This window comes from Phyllostomus hastatus, unplaced genomic scaffold (genome assembly GCF_019186645.2).
Source record: "Phyllostomus hastatus isolate PE091 unplaced genomic scaffold, TTU_PhHast_1.1 phas_contig_98, whole genome shotgun sequence".
Lineage (NCBI taxonomy): Eukaryota > Metazoa > Chordata > Mammalia > Chiroptera > Phyllostomidae > Phyllostomus > Phyllostomus hastatus.
In genome coordinates, this window is record NW_025333999.1 from 13153356 (window position 1) to 13161040 (window position 7685).

At 45.6% G+C, this 7685-nt stretch overlaps 1 pseudogene; it reads right to left on the minus strand.

The window, feature by feature from the left end:
- Nucleotides 1–79: 79 nt before the first annotated feature.
- Nucleotides 80–4469, minus strand: LOC123828596 (annotated as a pseudogene).
- Between the last annotated feature and the right edge of the window lie 3216 nt (nucleotides 4470–7685).

Sequence of the window (7685 nt, forward strand, 5' to 3'; positions counted from 1 at the left end):
TTTCAACTTCATGTCAGATTAGATAACAATTATATATAGGTCATAAAATTAATACATGAAACATATTTTTCTGCACAATTCATGTCAGATTTAATAGTCTCTTCAATGGTTTTCTGTACTGAGAACATTTTCACTGTCCCCTTGTTCTTAACACTGACAACAAACTCTGTAATCTTCAGCCTCCTTAGTACCAAGGAGCTCTTTTTGACTTACTTCCAGGTTTTTCTCCACAGCTTTAATTTGGAGAAGTGTTTCCAGGATATTTTTTTGAGGAGCTATTTGTCCATATATACTCTTCTGTGTCTACATCAGTCTTATTTTTCTCCCATTCCTCAGTTTTCTAAGACACATGGTATAAAACTGTTAGCAGATACATTTTATAATCAAAATTCTATCTCTTCAAAGGGTGCCTATCTGTTTTGATGGTAAGCACATCTGTGGTCTTACAGTATCACTGTCCTACAAATTTAATAACTTTCTTCTTTGCATGATCATCTAACTTCAGACTGGAAAGTTTAACCCGTAAGGTAACTACTCATGCTTTGGGGTTCGGAATAGTTGGTCTTGATACAACAGAATCAGTTATGTCAGTTTCAGTTAGAAAACACTTCTGGCATTTCTCATCACTGTCCAGTGCAGCTGGCCACTCTGTGCAGGAATCTTTAGGGCTCCACCATGCTTTTTTTTTTTTTTAGTTTTATTTTGTATTAGTTTTAGGTGTACAGCACAGTGGTTAGACAATCACATATATTTTACACTGTGTTCCCCTGGTATTTCCAGTACTCCACCTGGCACCATACATAGTTATTGCAATAATATTGACTATATTCCCTATGCATTACTTGCATCCCTGTGACTATTCTGTAACTACCAATTATACCTCTTTCACCCAGTCTCTCAACTCTCCTTTGTCAAATGCAGAAAATTGGGCCTCTTTGAAAGTTCTAGATTTCCCTCCTTCGTCTTGGGCGCCCCCTTCCAGCTGGATAATCCTGTGGAAGAGGTGGAGTGACTGCAGAGGACTTAAATGTTGCTGCAGCAGGGCTAACTCCAGGCCAGCGCTGGTCAACAGTGTTTTCTCTGTCCTAGGAGGTAGTGCCTTTCTTCTTGGTGGCCTTTCAGATTTGGATGTTCTTTCTGTTGTATGTGGACTCTGTCTCCGGGCGAGAGTGCTGGGTGCCACCACGGCTGTTGCGGAGGAGAAGGCACTGCAGGGCCTAGGCCCCTGACTTCAGGGCCAATCAGTGGGAGCACAGCTGCCTCCACCGCTGTGGAGACGACAAAGCCACTATCGCCGCGCTGCAATCTCACATTAGGTGCACGGAATCCTCCAGGGCTTGGCCTTTTATGATGATTGGCTTATTGCATTTAGCATCAGGTCTTCGAGGTTCAACCAGGTTGCAGTGTGTGTCGGAATGGCCTTCATTGTGAAGGCCATTGTGATGACACATTGCAGGTATTAGAGCAGAGAAGCACAGAGTCACAAGTCCCCGGAGACAAGTCACAGGAACGCCACACACAGAGAAACTGTCAGGCGTTCCTGCTGCCTGCGCTCCTGCAGTGCCTCTTCCCTTTGCTTTGGCTTCTTAATTTTTATTTTGGTTTTAGAGTTATTAAGTGTTTCCCAATAAGATTTCCTCTTCTCTCTAAAAAGTTAACCAGAATCAGTTACTCGCCATAGAAGAGCTTAACAGCTTTGGCTGGGGTGTGTTTCTTCCAGGGACCGTGGCCAGGACTGACCACCGGGGAGCCAGCGCCAGCTGTTTCCATGGCTGAGAGTGGGCTGCCCTCTGGGTTCACACCGGTGACTCGTCCCTGAAATGGCTCTTCAAACTGAACTCACCGCTTGACACACTGGGGCTTTAAGTGAGTGAAGGAGAGTGTGCTGCGCTGGGAAACTCATCCTGAGATGTGAAGTCATTTTTCCTCGGATGAGTGAACACTAAAAATTCAGTCATGACGTAAAAACATTTGGCTCTCTAAAGTTGTGGTCTTTTAAAGACTTCTTTCTCTTTTAAATAATTTTGGGAATCAGAAAAATTGAGCAAAGGGATTTCTGAAAAGATAGAATTAGAGAAGAAAGACTCAGGATGGAAAGACACTGGACTCTTCTGGGTGCAGTGGGTTCACTGAACAGGCTGAATGTGTGGGGTCCCCACAGGAGACAGCCTCTCCTTCAAAGCTGCTGTGATCGGCTCCCACTCTTTGACAGTATCTCCTGCAGAACTGTAGCATTTAGGTTGCTTTCAGTAATAAGAACTAGTCTCATTTTAAAAGTTACAACCTATAGTCACAATGAGAATGGCCAGTCCCATGTCCTATACCTGCTTCAGCTCTACCCTCCCTCTTTCTTCTGTGCTGGCCTGCAGCTTGGGGACTGAAGAGCTGGGTTGGGCTGTCATACCAAGTACTACACACTGGGCAGCTGAAGCAACAGACATGCATTTTCTCAAAATTCTGGAGGTTGAGAATCTGAGACCAAGGGGTTCTGGTACCTCCTGAGGCCTCCTTCCTTGGCTTGTGGATGGCCGTCGTCAACCTGTGCCCTCACATGGCCTTCGCTCTGTGTCCTCATCTTCTCTTCTTACAGGACACCAGTCAGATTGGATTGAGCCCCACCCTAATGACCTCATTCTACTTGAATGATATCTTTAAAGGCTTTATCTCCAGAGTCTCATTGTAAGGTCTTGAGGGTTAGAATTTCATTGTGCCAGTTTTGGGGGATATAATTAAGCCCATAAAAGGACCCATAGCAGAGGAAGAGGCATGGCCACTTCCTTCTCCTTTTCTTGCCTCCACTTCCTTTTGTCTCTATTGTTTTCAGGACCATGAAGTGGAGGATAGAGGGAAGGGAAGTTAGAGAAGAGGATCAAAAGCTATTTTCAAATTGAATTGCTCTGGTTTGCTCTTGGCTAACACTGGCTTGCTCTTGGCTAACACAATAGTGGCAGGCTTTCTCTAGGCAGGCATGCAAATTCTGGCTCTTCTGTGGGCCTCAGTGTGGCTTCCTTAGTGACTGTGCGCTGGCATGAGGGATGCACTGTCTGGTGGCATCTGGCCCTCCCCCAGCCCCTTTCTTCAGGAGGGTACCCTATAGTCTCTGGGTCTGCATCTCCTCATGCCAGCTGCCCCTCCTGGGCCGGGGACCTACAAGACAGCCTCGGTCTGGCCACCTCCTGCAGCGTCTGCTGGGCTATAGGAAACTCACTCACCCTGTGCCCTGCTGCTGTCTCCAGCATCCTGCAGCTGGAGACGGCTTAGCCAGCCCCCTACAGTGGAAGATCTATGTGGAAAGCAGGCACCACTTGTGTCCACATTGCATGTATTTCCTACACTTAGAGGGATACAGGTCAGGTCATCCTGGGAATTCTCTCACTGGGAGCTGGGGCAGCGGTCGGCAAGCAGATTAGGAACACCAAGTGCCCAGGCATGGACAGGGCAGGCTCTCCCTCCAGGGCTCTGGTCTCAGTCTGCATGAAGTGGAGGGAAGGAGCATCGTGGGGAAGGGAGGAGATTCACGAGGACCCACTCCAGGCCAGCAGCTCAGGACTCTTGGGAACCTCTACTGCAAAGAGTTGAAGTATAGAGCTCTGGCTCTCATAGGCATTTGAGGGAGTAGATGAAACATCCTGGGCTTCTTGTGGACTGGCCCCCTTCTGCCCTTGTGATCATGCATTTCTGTTTCTGCCTCTCTCTGCTTGTGCCCACAAGTGTCTTCACTGACCCCCTTGCATGTTGTGGTCAGCAGGTGGCTCTGGCTTGCTCTGACTTGCTCTGACACAGCCCTGACATTCATGGCCTGACAGCTTGAGTCCCTTCAGGGCAAGGCACTGACTCTTGGGACCTGCAGCCTTGCAGTAAAAGCAAGCTGTCCGTGTGGCCTTCCATGCTTCCAGGAGTTTAAGCATGGGTGCACAGCCCAGCACTCCTGATGTCTTCAGGTTTGCTGTGCTCTGTCCTGGACCTCCCTGCTCTCTGTTCATGAAGACTTTCAAGAAAACACCTTCTGAAGCTACTTCTGACTTTGCTCTTGGGTCTGTCCATGGGACTCGGGGGGAGCAGAGGCAATGCGGTATCCTCCTTTGTCTGCAGTTCTTCCCAGGGTGCCCATGCACAGCAATGTCCTCCCTAGTCCTCTAGACTGTTAGAACAGGAAGACCATGATGTGCATGTCGGAGGCTGTCTGCCGGTGCTCAGCATTGCCGCTACCCTATGTTGCTCCTCTGTCGTGCTGGGGACTAGAAGTCCCCAACCCGAGTCTCCCAAACTCCCTTGCCAGCCACTTTGCAGGGGGGCCTAGGAGGAGGTGCTGGTGGGGAAGCAGGAGACCTGAGACTGAGCAGCCTCTTGCCTCTTCTCTTGCTGTGGCTCTGGCTCAGGAAGCAGCAGCAGCAGGGGGCCACCAGCAGCATCACTGTAGCAACAGTAGCATTGGTGGTGACAGTTTTAGGGACCACAGCAGGACCCATTTCCCCAAAGGAGACACACAGAATGGTCAGAGGCACATGAAAAGTGACTGATGTCATGAATTTTTAGGGAAATACACATCAAACCACAGTGAGACATCACTTCACACTCACTAGGATGGCTATGAACAAAAGGACAATACCAAGTCTTGGCCAGGATGTGGAGAAACTATAGTCCACTGTTGGCAGGAGTGTAAAACAGTGTGATTACTAAGCAAACAATACCCCTCAAAAGCTTAAACATAAAGGTACCAGGTGACAGAGAAATTTTGCTGCTAGGTAAATTGAAAACATATATCCACAGAAGAACTTGTATATAAATGAACATGGTTCATTCATAACAGTCCCAAAGTGGAAACAACCCCATTGCTCATCAACTGATGAATGGATAAGCAAAATGTGGTATGCCCATCCAATGGAATATTGTTCAGGCACAGAAAGAATAAGGTTCTGATGATGTGCCACAGCATGGATGAACACTGAGAATATCATGCTCTGTGAAAAAGCCAGACACAAAGGCCAGCTTCTGTAGGGTTCCATTTACATGAAATGTCCAGGAGAGGCAAATTCATAGAAACATAGAGTAGTACCCTTCCTTTTGGGACAGGGGAGGGGAGGATAGGGGTGATGCTCATGGGTACAGAGTTTCTTTTGGGGGTTATTAAAATATTCTGGAATCAGTGGTGATAGTTGCACAACTTTGTGAATGTACTTAAAACCCACCCAGTTGTGCACCTTAAGTGGTTGAATTTTATAATATGTGAATTACAGCTCAACAAAAAATACATGAGAAAAAAGGTGAAGTGTTGGGGCAGGGCTGGGGTTTTATGAGCATGGGAGTGGCATGAACCATTGCTGGGGCCACTTCTCTGAGGAAGAAGGAAAGTCAAGTGCCTGAAGCCTGAGACCAGGTGGTTTGGGGAGGTGCAGGTGTGGGGCTCCGACCCGGCCTAAGAGTCATTTCCATCTTGAATGGTTACAGCCCTTTTAGCCTGGACTGGTTGTTAATTTGTAAGTAAAGCTCCCTGAAAAGCAGTTGGGTTTTAATCTATTTGATATGAGAATGCCGTATGTCCCAATAGCCTTACTCATGTACTTTTTATTATTTACCTTTATTATTTGTGTCAATTTCTGAGGTATGGATTTTTGGTCACTATGGGACTAATCAAAGCAGTGTCTTGGCTAATAAAAGGCTTCTGGAGAAGGCAACTTCAAATCAGACATCTGACTTCTCAGAACCTTTTAAGATCAAGGATTCACATTTATTTAGTGTTAGGCTCTGTTCTAAGCACTTTGCATGTATTTTCTCATTTAACAACTACAACTATCATAACAATCACAATAAATAAGAAAATGAAGTATTTTACAGAGTAGAAAACTGAAGGGTGAAAATTTTAAATAATTTGTGTAGGTTTATACCAGCAATTTTCAACCTTTTTCACCTCATGGCGCACATAAACTAAGTACTAAAATTCTGCAGCACACCCAAATATATATATATATATTTTTGGCTGATCTGATAAAATGGTTATAATTTTGATTACTTTACCAAAAAGTAATAATAGTAATTACCTATCCTTTCAGCTCCAAGTGATTAAAACAAACAAACAAACAGGTGCTTATACAGGTGTATATAAGGGTTTCTGGTATCAAGGATTAACCAATCAGACACAACCTTACTATGGAAAATGATCGATAAGATGCATCTCTAGCTCTGGCTGGGTGGCTCATTTAGTTGGAGCGTTGTCCCATACACCAAAAGGTGTGGGTTCAATCCCTGGTCAGTGCCGATATCTAGGTTGTGGGTTCGATCCCAGGTTGGTGCACCTAGGGGAGGCGACTGATAGCTGTTTTTCTCTCACATCGATATTTCTTTCTTTCTCTCCCTCCCTTCCTCTGTTTCTAAAATTAATAAACATATCCTCAGGTGAGAATTAAACGAAAGATTCAGGGATCTGCTCATGTACTGATATACCAAGAGTTTGGGGAAAGCAGCTCAGGAGTTCTGGCCATGATGGAGACATAGGTAGAAATACTTCATTTCTTCGCACAACCTAAAGAAGGACAACAACAAATTTAAATACAAAATACAATCAGAACTTCCAGATATTCAAACTTCATGGAAGTCTGACAACCAAGGAGTTAAAGAAACATTCATCCAGACTGGTAGGAGGGGTGGAGAGGATGCACAGCCAAGGAGGTGGCTGGTGGACCAGTTGGTCCCACATTCATGGGCCGATAAGCTGGGTAGCACCATTGGGAAGCGAGACAGACCATGGAACCCAGGGTTTCAGTGTGGAAAACTAAAGACTCAAAACCTCTGGATGTAAAAATATGTGGGAGTTTTGCCAGTGGGAGAAACTGTCAGTATCTCAGGAGAGTCTGTGGGAGAGGCCCACAGGGTCCTAGAACAAACACAAACCCACTCATCTGTGAATCAGCATCTGAAAAGCCACAATTTGCTTGTGGGAAGTGAGGGACGTGACAGAAAGTAGGGCTAGAGGAGAGCCAGCAAGTGGCATTGTTCCCTCTCCGACCCCTCCCCCACAGACAGGGCCACAACAGCAACAAGGAGGGTTGCCCCACCCTGGTGAATACCTAAGGCTCCACCCCCTTACAACGTAACGGGTGTGCCAAGACAAGAAATATGGCCCAAATGAAAGAACAGATCAAAACTCCAGGAAAAGAGCTAAGTGATGAGGAGATAGCCAACCTATCAGATGCAGAGTTCTAACCCCTGGCAATCAGGATGCTCACAGAACTCATTGAGCTCAGTCACAAAATGAAGGAAGAAATGAAGGCTAACAAAGTGAAATAAAAGAAAATATATAGGGAGCCAAAAGTGAAGGGAAGGAAACTGGGACTCAGATCAAGAATTTGAAAACAAAATGAAGAAATAAGCATCCGACCAGAACAGAATGAAGAAATAAGAATTCAAAAAAATGAGGAGAGGCTGAGAAACATCTGGGACAACTTTGAACACTCCAACATCCAAATCATAGGGGTGCTAAAAGGAGAAGAGGAAGAGCAAGAAAGGGAAAACTTACTTGAAAAAATAATCAAGGAAAACTTCCCTAATCTAGAGAAGAAAATAGACTTCCAGGAAGTCCAGGAAGCTCAGAGTCCCAAAGAAATTGGACGCAAGGAGGAACACACCAAGAAAAATCATAATTAAGTTACCCAGGATTAAAGATAAGGAGAGAATCTTAAAACAGCAAG